At 40.0% G+C, this 17,159-nt stretch overlaps 1 protein-coding gene across 4 annotated transcripts in view; it reads right to left on the bottom strand.

Annotated features, from left to right (window-relative positions):
• The window catches only part of APP (amyloid beta precursor protein), a 183,243-nt gene that overhangs the window by 89,280 nt on the left and 76,804 nt on the right, over window positions 1–17,159 (bottom strand). The gene's annotated exons all lie outside the window — the stretch shown is intronic.

Below are 17,159 nucleotides of genomic sequence, written 5' to 3'. Positions count from 1 at the left end.
AAAAAACTACAGTCTGTGTTACATGAAAGAATCAAGATGGTCCAATGGATATTAGGATGCAATAATAGGTTAATTGATCAAAATGAGATGACTACAAGTTTGCTTTAAGTAAAGAGTCATCTCAGGGAGGTGATGAAGTGGCCCTTAAGGCTTACAATTAAAAAGTCAGTTTTAAAAATAATGAACACCCAATGCATAGGAAAAAAGCAGAATCCAACAAACACACCTTTGCTATATACCACACCAAGATGTATATTTCACAGTAAATTCCTTACTGTATTTCAGTGCATTTGATCTGAAGTCCTTAAAGTCAATTAGTCAACTATGAAAGAGCAACTAGTTTCCTTGACTTTGTTAATTAACTAGGGGGGAAAAGTTGTTATTTTTATGCTTCCTTGGCACACCCTAATGCCTGTAAATTAACATAAGCATTTTCTAGAGGCGCCCAAAATTACCTCGCAAAAATGAGTAAGCACACTTTCTGGTAACCCTAAATATAAAATCTGCATTTTCATTTAATGAAGTCTCCGTTCCCAAGGGTGTCACACACAAATCCTGCAGTGAAAGCTGCATAAATTTGCAGCTTTTTGGAGACCAGCCTGGCACACACTTGAACTTTCTCAGGACACAAGTAACTGGCAACTATTAATGCTTTAATTTAGTCAAGTGCCTGAGCAGTGGACAAGCACACAGAGGCTTTGCAGAAGACTCAAGAGTATGATGGTTTAATGCAGAATTGCTGTGTCCTGCCGCTGGGGAGGAATAACCCTGGGCACCATCACAGGCTGTGGGCCAACCTGCTGAAGAGCAGCTCTGCAGAGAAGGACCTGGGGGTCCTGGTGGACAACAAGCTGTCCCTGAGCCAGCAGTGCCCTGGGAACCAAGGAGGCCAATGGGATCCTGGGATGAATTGGGAAGAACATTGCCAGCAGGTGAAAGGAGGTGATCCTGCCCCTCTACTCAGCCCTGGTGAGGCACCTCTGGAGTGCTGTGTCCAGTTTGGGGCTCCTCAGGGCAAGAGAGACAGGGAGCTCCCGGAGTGGGTCCTGTGGAGGTTGCAGAGATGATAAAGGGATGGAGCTTCTCATGAGGAAAGGCTGAGGGAGCTGGGGCTGTTCAGCCTCAAAAGGAGATGACTGACTGGGGACCTCATCAATGTCTGTCAGTGTCTGCAGGGAGGGGTCAGAGCAGGGACCAGGCTCTGCTCAGTGGTGCCCAGCAATGGGACAAGGGGCAATGGGCAGAAATGGAAGTTCCACCTGAACATGAGGAAGAGCTTCTTTCCTGAGCAGTGAACAGGCACTGGAAGAGATGACACAGAGAGGGTGTAGAATCTCCCTCACTAGAAACCACATAGATGCAATCCTGTGCCATGTGCTCTGGGATGATCCTGCTTGAGCAGGGAGGTTGAACCAGATGGCCCACTGTGGTCCATTCTACACTGACCCACTCTATGCTTCTGTGAAAAGTAACACCATCGCATGTACCACTGAGTTACATCCACCAAATGGAAAGCTGTATGTCCAAAATTCTGGGTAAGGCAGCTTGGGCTGCAGTGTCATTAAAAGTATGCATGAGTATTCAATAATTTAAAATAAAGCACATTAATTTTTGAGCATCTAATTATATCAACCAACTCGTAACAATACACTTCAGAAAGAGTCGATGTTCAGATGTCAGTGAAGGTACAGTGTTAGATTTGACTAGCACACAGAAAATGTGCATTGCTTTATAGAATCATATTGCTTGAAAATAAGACAAGAGCATCCTCACAGTGACCCAAATTCTTGTTTCAGATATGGCTCCATGTTGCAAACAATTACTGAATTTCACAGAAATAAACAATCCATTGGAACAAGCCCTCCTCTGTGTTTTGGAAGGAACAGAGGACGTGGGGAGAGGATGGCTGCTCATGGTAATACTCCTTCAATATACAGAATTATAGTAAATTAGGTATGTGAAAATCTAGGCAATAGCAATCACTTGCAACATTACATGGGATTTCTATTGCCTTCAATTCTATTTTTACTACAAATAAAATTTAACTCTATCTATTATTTAGACATACACAAAGCTAATGTTCTAGAAACCTTTTTCATTCCTTTCACAGTAATTACTACTGAAGTTTAAATGCAAAGCTTTAAACTTCTGTTCTATTTATTTTTCTTTTTTGTTGTTTTTGTTTCTTTTTAAAATAAATTAATGTTCAACTAGCAGTTTCACAAACTCGACAGAAGTCATTTGACAACTGCAATGTTTAATTTGCTTGGAGTAATCTAACAGAAACACAAATCCATCAAAAAGAAGCACTTCTAGCACTTTAGGCTTGCAGGCAAGCTTCTGCCTGTATTGTTCTTGTACTTGTTCAACTTTCAATTATGCTGAGTCATAAAATTTCTAGTATTCTTTGCTTTTTTGAGCGAGTAGCCCACAGATTACACTGGGAAAACAAGCACACATGAAGGGAGAGCAATCCTGTACATCCAAAGAGAGGCTCTTAAAAATAAGGAGAAACTCTAATACATACTACTTTTCTTTGCCAGTACATACCATGACAGAGAGAGCTATGCATTACTTTGACTGATGGAGCAACCCAGACCAGTGCTGGTTGTAATTTGTACTATCAGGTGATGGGATTGCCAAATTCAACTCAAATATTATTTTTAGTTCCAACCCAGCAATACACTGACTTTACACCATATTGGGCTGGTCCTCAACACCCCTCCTGTTTTGTTTAAACAGGATAAGCATTGGTATCATTACCACCAACAACACTACCTCTGTCTGCCTTAAATTTATTACTATTCTTGTATTTTGATTACAGCTGGAAATCTGTCCTGTGCAGAGGTACTCTAATAATAAACCATGATGGCATCATTTTTCTGTTATGAGTTTATAAATCCATACATTCTCTCAGGTTATCCAACATGCCAGTATAACTGCAACTTGTGTTCCAGTAGCTGCTCACCCACTTTTGCTGGGAAGGGTTGGTTAAAACCAGACCCTGCTGGCTTATGGGTTTCTGGCCATCTGGAGAAAACAGCCCTAAAGGGGAATTCTGAGTAGAGGCTGTATTACCACATTAAAACCCACCATCATGTGCCCATCATTAATTTAGCTGAAGGCAGCCAACATCCTGCTCAACATTCTGCAAATTTCTTCTTGTTTAACTTTCCATTTTTGACTGCACATCACCACAATGTGTATTGTGTCAATATAGTAAGTCACATTTTAATTTAATTTTAGAAATATCATCTTTTCCCCCATAATGCCAGTGACTCCCCTCCTGATGTCCAGTTGTCCATTGTGTTTGTAGCAGACTTCTTTTATTGCCCCATCCTGGTGTATCACAACAGGTTACCAGCTCACATTGTTCAAAAACAGTTTTGCAGATGTTATAATGCCACATTTTAATATTTAGTAACTTTATTTCAGTCAAGGACATTCTATTATCTGAAAAATACTCTTGGAACAACAACAGATTTTTTGCTGTAAGACCAGAAGTTCTGGTCCAGAAATTTCATTTTTCAACACAGCAAGTACTAAGAGTATCATTAAGAATCAACCTCTAACAAAGAACTGGAATTATAGTGAAGGCTACCATTCACACAATCTTTAAAATCTTCTGTCTTGGTTTAAAAGACAGGTGTCTGCCAAGGAAAGAAGGAACCTTCCTGGGATGGAAAATATGAACCCCTTCCCTCCAAATTACTATAACTTGAGATTACAGGGCTATCAGGCAAAGATATGGGAAAAGGAGAGGGGACTGAGCGCAACTCCTGACCCCCAGCCAAAATCTCGTGGTATCTCTGCACTTTCCAAGAGAAAACCCCCCAGCTACCAAGCTCGCTCCTCAGCTAAGAGACTGCAGCCAACTGCACCTTCTCTCCTGTGGCCACATCTTTTTTAAGTACTCATTGTTGCCATCTCTTAGGCAACAAATGGGAGAAAAAAATCCAAGAGAAAAAGAAGAAAAGGAAAAAATCCTAACCTCCAACATCTTCTCTAGGAAGAAAAAGGCTCAGCAAGTCTGCATGCTTCTAACAAGATGATTGCCCTATCTGTGTAATGGAAGGTATCAAGGCAAAGTAGTGCAAAATAAAAGCACTGTGTGAGACATGGTCCTGATCAGCAGATTTTCCAGCCACTCCATAAACTAGATGAAATGTGAAGATCACACCAACACTGAAGAGAAAAAAAGCAAAGATAAGATGATAAAGGTAATAAAAGAAAATCCATTACAAAACCAAACACCTTCTAGCAGATGGCTGGGCTCCAAACCAAAAAGTAAGCATGTTCAGAGTCCTTTCAAACCAAGCCTGTGTTAAATATTGCATGAAGAGGCAGTGCACATGCTGAGGGTCTGGGGCTCAAGGTTTCATTCTCATGTCACCAATGAGAACAAAGGCCTTGCTGAAACAAATTATATGTAGAAATATACATATAATTAATTTGTGGTGCCTACTATATCTTCATTTTCATAGGGTACCATACATTAAAAAAGGTTATTTCTCAAACCTTCCTCCTCCTTCCTCTGTAGTTCTTCCATCAGAAACATAAATGGAATTTCAGGTCATTTTGTTATTTTGTTGCCTGACTGAATTTTCTGACAGAATTGTCTTAATTCCCAGATAGAACACAAGATCAGATTTGATGCGTTATGCCACTAGCAGACATATGTGTTTACATGTAAGAAGATTCAAATGCACATCACCACACACTGGCAGCTTTATAAAAAAAGCAAATAAACATTCTTCAAAAGTCCACAGCACTTCAACAGTTTATTACAACTTTAAGTTCATTTACTTTTCTCATGTTTTGTCTCGTTTTCCAAATCTTTGAGGAAAAATTTTCTGTGAGTTCAGTAAGATGCCTTTTCTGTCCCTTTCTTGCTCAGTAATGCAACATGAAAGAGCTGTGCTGAAGCCCATTACCATAGCATCATGCCACAGGGATTCCTGCTCCTGTCCCACCTTCCTTAAAAGCCTACAAAGTAAAAAAACACCATCCCAGAAGTTATCAGTGTGACCAGCAGCAAAGATCACCTCAAAAAAGGCTTCCTGAGGGATTTTCCCTTCAGTTTTCTTCCTCTAGGTACGCACCACTCATGCTAGCAAACTTGCTTGCCCTGCACCACAAATCAAGAGTTTGCCTCTCAAACACCATTTACCAAGAAACAGGCCCAAAAGCAGGCTGCAAAATTCACCTTGGGAAGATGACAAATTGCTGGACTGAGTTGCTCTCCCTTCTAATTCCTTGGCACACATTATATCTGCAATGCTTCTCCAGTGCCACAAGTGAGAGAGTATTTGTTGCAGACACAACCCCTTCCCTCACAATTACATAATCCTGCCTAATTTATTGGAATTCTTCAGTTAGGAAACAGCAGGAATAATGAAGTCTGGATAGCTTGACTCCATCCTGCCTCAGTCACAGTGCTTTTACATGATTCTGCCCAAGTAAAAACCTTTTATTCTCCTCCCACACTGCACTTAATTGCTCAGTGCTTCTTCTCCTCTCTTTCTACAGCCCCAGCACACTCTTTGGATCCCTTTTTTCCTTTCCACTCCATTATGGCAGTAATTCTGCCTGACGAATCAGTAAGAGAACATGCTCAGCTGCTCTGGAAGGCTGCTGAACACATTGGTGACTAAAGCATAGCTGCTTACAGTGGTAAAAAAGATGATAAAGTGAAGGATGCCATGAGTGGATGCTTGCTGCAGAGTAATTGGTGGCAAGTTTTGGTGTTTTTTCAAGTAGGGAGGTTGGTTCTTTGAGATTCCAGGTCCCACCCTAAGGTGACAGCAGCATATCTAGCTAAAACAGGTCTACTGCAGTGCTATAAAAAAAGCCTGCCATAAGAAGTTGGAAGGTGCTGAAAGCCAAGGCCAGTTGGAAAAGACTGCTTGATCCAGAATAAGAGGGAGTTACTGGGCTACTTAAATGGGAGGGCAGAATAACCAAAAAAACTACTGGAAATTATTTGATCTACAGAAAAGTCAGTAGAATTCACATGAAGGAATAAGCCTGAAAAAAGAACACTACCATAAAACTCTAAGGAACAGATCTGAAACATTATAGGCTTAATGAGACTATTTTGTGAAGATTTACTACAATTTTGTCAAGAACCCTGGGCAGAATGTCATACATATGGGTGCTGCATGTAGTCTGAGTAAGGGACCAACTATTACCTCAAGAAAGGACCTATTTCATCCTCAGGACAGAAAAATGACATCTGTACACCACTAGAAAATCTTTATGCCAGCATCATCGGTCAAGTATTGAGATACTGTTAATAAAAAAAACAACCCACAGAAGAAAAAGCCTCAGGTGGTGTATAAAATAAAAAATTATTTTGCAGAAATGCATCTTCTTCATAATTTTCAGGCTCTTCTTTTATATAAAATACAGTTTGCTTTTTTCTGATCTATTTTACATCTCAGAGTATTAATTGCCTCCTATGTTGTAGTCTTCCAACTTTACTGAGATTCCTTTTATTCCCTGTACTCATGTACTTTAGTTTTCTTCCAATTACATATTTTTTCATGACTGATGAGCTCCCATACAGCTCTGTCAGGCAGGACAATAAATAGCAGAGCATGGCATGACTCAAGTTAGGGGAAAATAGAGGAGCCTACTTGCACATGCATGCTAACTCTATAGCAGGAAAGGAATTGGATTTTTCAAGGCACATTTCTCTGTACTCAGTTTTTAATGAAGTTGATTTCCACGAATCTCAAGACTGAAAAAAGACAGCAGCTTTTAAAAAACAAAGACATTTCTAAGAACCTTTACAGAAATTATTAACAAAACTGTATATCATGATTTAAAAAAGATGACTGATACTGCATGACCCATTTTAGTGCCCTTCCTTGTATTTAAATATAAACACCAAATAAAACTTAGTGGTATTTCTAAAGAGCAAATACATTCCAAACCTTCAAGAATCTTGTATTTGTGGATGTTTTCCCCCCTCAGCTGCCTTCAGGTTTTCACAAGCTGTAATTGTGTCTGAATTGCAGGACATATTAGGCTTCACAAATGCTACCAAATGCACTAATTTTAGCACTCCAGGTATTGACATAATTTTCTGTTACTGCTAAGCTGCACAATGAGTTGCACACCAGCTGTCAGTGTTCCTGCTCCCCCTCTCACAGCAGGCAGCACACATATTTTGCAGCAAGACCTGCAAATGCAAATCTCCAACCAGTTTAAAATTTTGTGCCATCCCTCTGGCTGAAGGGATACTTAATGCACTTCACTATGTAAGACATACTTGGAAAATGGGCCCTGAAATGGCAACAACATCCAGTGAGAAGCAATTTGGATTAATGAATTCTTTAATACCTTATGTATTCATACCAGTGACCTGCTAAAGACACCAATCAAATGGAAAGATGTCATAAAGATAAAATGCTTGGCAGTAATTCAGTACAACTGGGACCAGTAATCTTGCTGTGCTTTGCATTATTATATGATGAGATGTTTCTCATGGACAATTCTTGGTAATTGGAGTAGAGCATCTGGTATTAAGAGTACAGCTAGAGAAGGGCCTGTTAGTCATTGATGTCTAGTGGAAGTAATGACCATAGGTAGGTGGAAAGAATGAAAATACTTCAGACATTTAATGTTTGATCATCAAAAGCCATTTGAAATGCTAACATTTCAATGAAGGATATAACACATTTTAAACAAGGACATGTTTACTTCAGCAAGATTTCAATTCTATTCCCCTGCTCCCCCTTCCCAAACACCTTCATATGGCTCATTTTTAAATAAAAATTTGGATTCCTTCTACTTCAATAGCAATTTAATCCAGTTGTTCCTCTCCTTCTTTCTCTTCTGACAAAGAACAGAAATTATTATGAAATCCAGTTCAGGCAGTAAATGTTTCTCCAATATTATTTTGCGCAAAGGCTATTATGAGTGAACAAGCAACCTTAGAAGGAGCATTTGAAATAAATAACTCCATGAGCAGCAGCTGAAGATCAATTTTGTAGAAATACTCTGTTGATTATTAACACTCTAAGCAATCCAAAACACTGCTGAGTCCTGACCCAACTTTCACTGAAATTGTTACTACTCATGAGAGAGGACTATGCCAGATTGCCAGTGACATGGGAGAACAAAAAACTGCTTTGAGGCTTTGCAAAGTTTACAAGCTATCAAATTAACAATTACCTGACAAAGCAATACTTTGTTCTATAGAAAGCAAAGCCTGTACCCATCTCGTAGGATGAACGGCAGTGTGTTCTGGCAGCTCAGCCAGGAGGCAGCTGGGATGGGACAGCTTGGGAGAAAGAGAAGAGCCTATTTACCCAAATAAGGAAGATAAAAGCAGTGGCCACACAGACTGAATGTAATATCACAATCAACATTCAGCCAGCAACACTTTTTAGAAATAAAATACTAATTACTAGGAACAGACAAGTAATAAACACTGTCATTCCTTCATGTTAAGGACAGTTCTGAATGGTTAGTAAGCCAGGTTTTAAGTACTAGAGCAATAGAGAACTTGAAACTTGTCTATGGCTACCATACGGCCACCAGTTTTCCAAAAAACACCTTCATGGTTAGCAGTTTTAAGTTCTCTGATTTATAAACTAGATTAAAATACAAGGTTTAAAACAAAACCTGACTGATTTACATATTCTAAGCTACAGAATCTGAAGGAATTTTTCCTGATGTCTGGAAAATGCAGAAGCTGCAACCACATTGCAAGCCTCTCCTCCAGCCCTTCCCGCCCGGGCCCGGCCGCCATTGCCACGCGCTGCCCGCGCCACAGCGCCCCCTGCAGGCGCGGAGGGATCACCGCCCCTGCCCCGCCCACCGGGAGCAGCAGCGCCCCTGGGGGCCGTGAGCGGAACTGCACTGCAGGGGAACGCGCCGCGGCCGCGACCGGGTTTGGGTTCTGTTTGTTACTAATGCCACAGTTGTGGTTGTTTGTTTGCTTTATTACACATACTAGTAAAGAACTGCTATTCCTGTTCCCATATCTTTGCCCAAGAGCCCCTTAATTTCAAAATTCTAATAATTTGGAGGAAGGGGATTTATATTCTCCATTCCAAGGGAGACTCTTCTGCCTTCCCTAGGAGACAATACAACATGAGAATTATATTAAGGAAGGTCAGTTCATTATATATTTTTATATGCATGTTTGGCAATGTGTATATGAGCTGAAATGTATCTTATGAGTTTCCACACAGAGAAAACATTAAGCTAACAAAAGTTAGCTGGAGAGGGCACTGCTCAGGAAAACCCAAATTCCATTTGGTCAGTTACACAAAACACAGGAAAGCAAAGAGCTTTAAATAACAGGTTAGCAAATCAGTAACAAAAACTTTCAAAAGAGCAGAGGAAAATTGGAATTATGCTGCGCAGTTCCTCTGACACCAGCAGCAATGCAGCATTGCAAGATAAGCCTCCAGCGGTGTTAATAACTAAAAGTGGAGAACAGATACAAAATGTGCTCCACTGCAACATCTGCTGGTGGGGCTGCCTCTCCCCCCATGTGCTCTAATTGCCTAGGAAGATGAACTGCTCTCTCAATGCTCCTCTTAAAAGCAACACAGAGGAGACATCTTGCCAACAAACTCATACTCAGGCCAAGACTGGCCCAACAGGACAGCAAGAAGCCTTGATTGCTTTTGAAGTCAAATTGCTACCATGAAAAATTTCACCTATTAAAGGTGATGAAGATGATGAAGGAACTGGAGCATCTTCCTTATGAGATCCCTCAGAAAGACTGAGGGGTCTGGGGCTGTTCAGCCTCATAAGGAGACAATTGAGAAGGGACCTCATCAGTGTCTGTCAGTGCCTGCAGGGAGGGCTCAGAGCAGGGACCAGGCTCTGCTCAGTGGTGCCCAGCAACAGGACAAGGGGCAACGGGAAGAAATGGATGCACAGGAAGTTCCACCTGAAAATGAAGAACTTCATTCTGGTGCAGTGATCAAGCACTGGAACAGATCACACACAGAGGGTGTGAGTCCCCCTCACTAGAGACATTCCAGAACCATCTGGATACTGTACAATGTGCTCTGGCTACATAGGATTTAATTATTCAAATAAGAAGTTTGTTTGGACTGTCATGGTTAAGACGTCTTTGAAAAACATATTGCCTAACCAAAGCTTCAGACTACAGCTGCCAAAACAGATATTCAGGTACTTTATTGCAGCATAGCCCTTCCTGTTCAGAAAGAAATCTGAACTTGCCGTCTCAGACAAGAGAGTCAAACAAGTTTATGTCCCAGTTCAGCAAAACAAACACTTTCCTTCTAGCAGTACTTAAAAAAACCCCTCTTTGCCAAATGAAAGGCCACATCAATGAGTTCTTTATCAAGTTTTCACCAAAGGTGCTATTGTACCCCATTTCACCCTCAGCTACAGTTGTCATGTGATAAACAGAAATCTTGAGGGAATAAGAAAATTATATGGCAGAGAGACAGATGGAAAAAAAGGGTAGCTCGAGACATCAGTACCACAATAAGGTACCATCTACCAAGACCCAGATTTTAAGAGGAATTTTTGGGCATTCCACATCTCCTAGTGTGGTACACAAGTCAAAACACAATTAAGACACTTCAGATTTTCTCTTGTTACATGCAGTTCACAACAAAATGATTTTTGGCCAATAAGCAGTATCATAGACACCTTCCTTACAAGCCATATTGCTGGAAGAATGGGGAGGAACAAACAGGAAGAGGTAGCACCTCAAAGGACTTGGGATGACCTGACAGGCATCCACCCAGTTCTCCAACGTGGATATAATATAGTGCAGGCAATGTTACTGAACATTTTGCTTCAGAGCTGTAGCTCTGATAAAATGCAAAAACCTGCTGTAAACTGGTTGTTTTACCAGACCAGATAACAAAACTGTACACAAGCAATTGCTCATACATAATAAAATGGTATAAAATCTTAACCTGAAATTACGCCTGCCATTCTTATTAGAATATAAAAGTTAATCTTGAAACAGCTTGACATAAGAGACATTTTGAGGGCAGTTACATTTGTGAAAAACTGACATAAAATACTATAGCTGCCTTCATTTCAGAGAATTTCACAAAAAACAAATGTGCATGGGAATTCAGTATTACTCCTTTATGACATGTCAAATTAACTTGGGTACCATTGTTACTTAAAAAAGGAGAACAAATGAAGTAGTAAAGGAAGTAGCCTTCTGGACAGGCTACAGGAAAACCAATTAGATATTAATTCTAAAATTCTTGTTTCCCAGACTAACTGAGAACAAAGTAACAGACAAAATGTTTCTTATTTACAGAATGAAGTACAAGGACATGTGGAGGGGAAGTTCACACTGTAACTAGAATGAAGTTTGACCTTTTTTTTTTGCCAAAATCTGAAACATGAAGATTTAAAAGGAAAAGAAACATGAAAGATTTGTTACTTTTATGCACTAACAGTACAATGTTCATCGTGATTTACACATGCTATGTTTTCTATATTCAAAGTCAACCCTGTATTTCAGAGATAAAATCCAAGAGAACTAGAATAAACCCACACTGGGTTTTTTGGTTGGGTTGGGTTGGGTTGGATCCACCCAAATATTTCATGGATCATTGATGAGCCTGGGAGCTTGCATTTTCCATTAACTGTGAAATAAATTTCAAAAGCTTCCTTTTCAGCCATAGGAAGCTGTGTCAGGGGAGAACATTGGGAAATGTTTTTTTCACCCAGAGGAGGGTTGGGCACTCGAATGGGCTCTGCAGGTCAGTTGTCACAGCACCAAGACTGACAGAGCTCAAGTGTTTAGACAACAGTCTTGGGCACATGGTGGGATTGTTTGGGCTGTTTTGTGCAGGGCCAGGAATTGGACTCAATGATCCTCATGAGCCCTTTCCAACTCAGGATATTTATGATTATAGGGCAACACATAAACACATAAAATCTCTGTTGGGTGGATCCAGACAACTGTAGTTACAGGAGCTCATCATAGTTTGTAATTCTCTTACGGATTAAGAGCATTCACATGCCAAAGATAACGACTTGACAAAATAACATATTCAGAAATCGTGCCCTAGGTTCAACCATAATAAAAAGGAATAAAAACATATCTCACTTAGGAGCACCTAAAACTAAATAAAAACCAGCCTACTTCAAAGCATGAAAGCTCAAACTTCCTAAGAAGACACTGGTTTATGTATTCACCTGTATATACCTTCTAGAAAAAGAAGTAAAAGCCAATATTACTACATAGCCAGTATTATTTTATGTTACCAAAATAACTTTGATATCAAGTAGTTAAGATTCAATTTTCTGTTGACCTAGTTGCAATGACCTAATAGAAAAACAGGGTAATTTAAATATTTTATACATCAAGAACTCACTAACAAAGCCACTGGGAGTTAAAGATCAAATCCCGTCATGCATAAAGTAAATAACTTACAATAATCATGACCTTCATTCATTATCCCTAATACAGTTTTTTGCTGTCTTTCAGTATTTTAAACTGAACAATTAGGAAGCATTTTTAATGGCTGGATTAAGTATATCAGCTTGGTTACAGAACTAAAAACTCTTACAATACAACTCTTACCTATCAATTCTGTGGTTTTTAGGTACATTCAAACTCACTAGAAAACAACAACAGAAAGTCAGGAGGTTAAGAAGAAAGATTACTACTAAAGTTGTTTTACTTTTTTGAAGCACACTCATATGTTCTACTAAAACTGAAGGACTTTGTATTAGCTTAAGTTTCACGTATTTAACTAGAGCAAATTCCCCTTTAAGTTCCCTAAGTGATAATTAAGAAAGTTTCCATGTGATTCTGAACATACTGAAACACCATAATATTACTTCTCAACTTGCAGGTCAGTAAAAAACTTCAAAATGTCAATATAAAGCTTAAATCAAAAAAATTCAGAACTGCTTATACATGCATTAATATAGATGCAATTGCTCATCAGGAAAGACTGTACTGCAAACAGTAAAACAGCAATCCTTCAAGCTAACAGAGTATTAAAGCTATTTGATTTATTTTGTTAACAAGAAGGCTCTGGGTATCATTAAGGTATGATCTCACATTGTCCATCCCCAGAACCAGCAATATTCCTATGAAACGACAAGCTGGGATTCCAGGGCTGGCATGATCTAGTATAAACAGGTAAATCTAGGAAGTTAAAAGCCAAGTGCACAAAGTGCACAGCTGCTCTGCAGAACCAGATTTTTTTCCCCATCATTTTGTGACTCCCCTACACAGGCATTTTTTCTCACTTTTAGCCCAATGAAGGCAGAAGTAGAGAAGAGCAGAGTACAGTCCCTTTCAAATAAACCAATGCAAGTCTTCTCATGGAGAATAAATAAATAAATGCAAGCACAGGACTAAACAAAACCACCCAAACATTCCCATCAAATGCTTGCTTTAGTCTGTGAATGCATTCCCACGCCTGGGTACCACCACTGTTCTTTCTACAGCTTCCTGTAACAGTAAGGATGAGTAACCCTCAGAATCCTGAGATTCCGCCTGTGCTAACAGGCAAAGACTGGCAGGCATATGATGGTGGTAGGAGGGAAAAAGAGCTTGCTCTGGAGGGGACACAACACCTACTCATCAGCAGTTCCCTACCTTCCTGGGGCCAAGCTGGTGAAAAAAAAGTTACTGAATGTATGAATTGATGGAATTTGGAATGGATCGAATTCTGTTAAAAAAAACCCCAAAACACCAAATACACCTGCATGAGAAAGGTAGGTTACTGTTGCTACTCATCCCTTTACAAGAATATTAAAAATAAAGATTGTGCATAACCATTCTCAACTTACATTCTCCATTGCAGAAGGTTTTTGGAAGAAACTAAGTGCCCACATTTCAACACAAAATGCCTCCTTGCTACACAGCCATTCTTAGCATCAATCACAAGTGTAAGCTTTCATGTAAAAGACAGAGAAACCTAAAGGGAATTTGTGATTTCACTACAAAGATGCCTGTGCTTGTGTGAAAGGGAGACTGGAAGTGTTGAAAGATGTTTGACCTTCAAATGCCAGTTCAACCTGCAAAGATCTTGGGATGTTTACACAAGCATGAAGAATTCTTTCCCCAGGCACACATTGGGCACCACAATCTATCCAGCAGGAAGGCGGCTGATTGTCATCCCATCACAGCCCTGCAGCCCTTGAATCCCAGCTTGTCATTTCATGGTTACACTGCTGAGTCTGCATCTGGCCAAAGTGAGACCATTCCTCTTCTTCAGCCTGACTATGTCAGTGATGAAATCTGATGAATGAACGTGCTAGAATTAAGCAACTTCCAGTACTTGGAACACAGCCCTGTAATGCTGCCATTCTTCCCCTTGCCAGTATGGACAATTTATCCTTCAAGAGCAGATAAAAATTGAGGCACTGCACTGTCACATCCCAAGTACCAGCTTTATCTTTGCATGAAGGGCAATGTGCCCTAAATGAGAAATCCTTGACTGAAAATTAACCAAGCTCTTTCCTACACTTACTGAAGGTCAAGGTTACAGGTGAGCTCTCTGACACAAACCTTCCCCAAAACCCAGGCTATCTACTAAAAATAAGAATGTAAGAACCTATTTATAAACAATAAACAGTCTCTTTAGGTGAGGTTTTTGTTAGGGGTTTGTTTTAAAATTATTAAATGCAACTATAAGGAAACACGAAATCACATTTTTCACTGAAAAGAGAAAATTAAAGACAATTTAATACATTCATCAGAAGCCACCAAAGGGGAGATGAATAACCATCCATGTCTGTTACACAACACATCATCTTAGCTAAGTTTTAAGAAGAGTATCTCTCAGCAGTCAGGTCATCTAACAAAGAGAGCATCAGAATCTTCCTCTAACACAAATAAAGCAATATCACAACACTCTGTCTAGAACAGTCTATTTAGAACACTTTAATAAACTAAATTTACTGTAGTTGTTGAAAAATAAAATACAAACTAATCTGAGGTTATTATCGCTTCCTTTACATTTGATGAAGTGCTGACACACACACAAACACCTTAACACTAAAAACCCAGAGCAGTGTTTTGCTATGACAGAAGGATATTTTTCCTTTGTCTGAAATTCTTGTTGTGGTTTAACCTGGCAGGCAGCTAAACTCCAACATGGCTGCTTGCTCACTCATTCCCTGAACTGTCCCCCTTCCCATGGAATGGGGGAGAAGGTAAGACAAAAACAGCCTAACAGGGTTGTAATGGAAGTGAGGAGAAATACTACTACTAGTACTACTACTGATGCCACTACTACTACTACTAAGAATAAAAAATTACTAGTAGTGTTATTGTAGTATAATAATAGTATATTGTACTGCAAAAGAAGCTTGCACTGACCACCCAGTGAACGATGCCCAGACACCTCCTGAGCAGAGACCATGGCCAGCTTTCCCCCTGGTTTATATATTTTATAATATGTCATGATATGCCATGGAATATCCTCTGGTCACTGGGGTCAGCTGCCTTTGCTGTTTCTGCCCAATTCCTCGCTGGAGGGGTGAGAAGCCAGAAACTCCTTGACTGATTGCAAATACTGCTCAGCAACAACTAAACCATCAGTGTGTTACCAACATTATTCTCACCCTAAATCCTAAACACATCACTGTGCTGCTAATTCTGTCCCTGCTGAAACTAGAACAGGACTCCTTTGCCATCATGCTGGAACAGACTGATCTCATCACTTCCAGGAAGGATCACAGAGTCCTTATCTGCTTGCTCAGGTAGCATCAAGTGAGGTGTGAAATAAGATGACAATCGATGCATGGCAGAGCTGATGAAGAGCTGGGAAGTGGACACAAACAAAACTGACTTGGATAGCAGATGCTGACAGGAAGAAGAGAATGAGAGGAAAAGGCAGATGTCAGGGTAAGAAGAGGATTACTCTGAAGGAAAGGAGAAGTGAAGAAACATTGTTGCCTGGGAGACTTGAGTGGAATGGTGATGGTCAAGACACTGGCATCTGGTAAGCCAAAGAACAGACCAAGGCTGGAAAATCTGGAGCAAGTGGCTCTGTAGGAAGAGCCAGACAGGGGCAGCATCCTCAGAGATAAAGAAAGGCAGGAGAGAAGCAGGTTAGAAATGAAAGGAGTGACTAGTCTGATGGCAAGCACTTTGATATGGCAGAGGAAGCCACATAACCATGACAATGTCTACCTCAGTCCACAAAACATTTTATCTCAAGTGGTCAAAAGCAGGTCAATACTGCATCACAAAAGGGCATAAGGTGTATGCAGAAGAGAATGCAGCAGTACTTCCCCAAGACCCTGTTTCACCACAACTTCTACAAGCTCAAGACTGGGGTCCCTAACACCACATGAGTCATCTTGTAATGAACTGCTGGGTTTTGAAACTTTATAGGCTTTCAGCATTCAAAAGAAACTGTGGCAGATGGATGAGGAACTTACATGAACATTGTGGAATGAAATTTATAACCTTTCAATTACTTGTTTGCTTGAAACCTAAAGCCTGCAAGTTTTACTTGATAATCTGAGGTCTTCTTATAAAATACAGGGTGAATGACCATTCCTCATCCATCCTCTCCAAGCTACTCATGACTTTGCAAAGATCTTCCAGTCATCTTCTTTTCTATACAGGAAAGACCTAATCTACTGTGTCATTTCTTTTATGGGAGCCATGTCATACTTCAAGCACTCCTTATCACTCTTAACTCTTCAGCTTCCACTCTTCATTTCTGAAAACAACCAGAACTGCACACAGCTTTCATAAATACAGGGAAGTCCATAGCTGACACAGTGGTGCAGTTATGTTCTATGCCTTGCTCCCCATTCCTTTCCTAATAATCCCTAAGACTGTTGGGTTTTGGCACTAATGAACATATATTTTCACAGAACTGTTAATCCCTAAGTTCTCTATCCTGAAAAGCTTGAAGCCACTCACAGTCTCACCATATACACTAACATAAGATTATTGCATTTTGGGAATCTCCAATGAACACTGCCTTTACTACATTAATTTTTGCTTCCATTTTACATCCAGTCACTCTGTATCAAAGACAGTTCTGAAATTTCTCGTAATTTGCCTTTATTAACTCTACCTTGAATAACTTATTATCTTCATCAGATGGGTCACTGCACAATTTACCCTTTTTTATATATCACACATACTTTGAACATCACTGGCACAAGAACTGACCCTTGAGATTATATTGGCGACCTTTCTCTAG

Source organism: Passer domesticus, chromosome 2 (genome assembly GCF_036417665.1).
Source record: "Passer domesticus isolate bPasDom1 chromosome 2, bPasDom1.hap1, whole genome shotgun sequence".
Taxonomy (NCBI): domain Eukaryota; kingdom Metazoa; phylum Chordata; class Aves; order Passeriformes; family Passeridae; genus Passer; species Passer domesticus.
The sequence above is the reverse complement of the archived record's forward strand: the minus strand, read 5'-3'. Positions and strand labels throughout refer to the sequence as shown.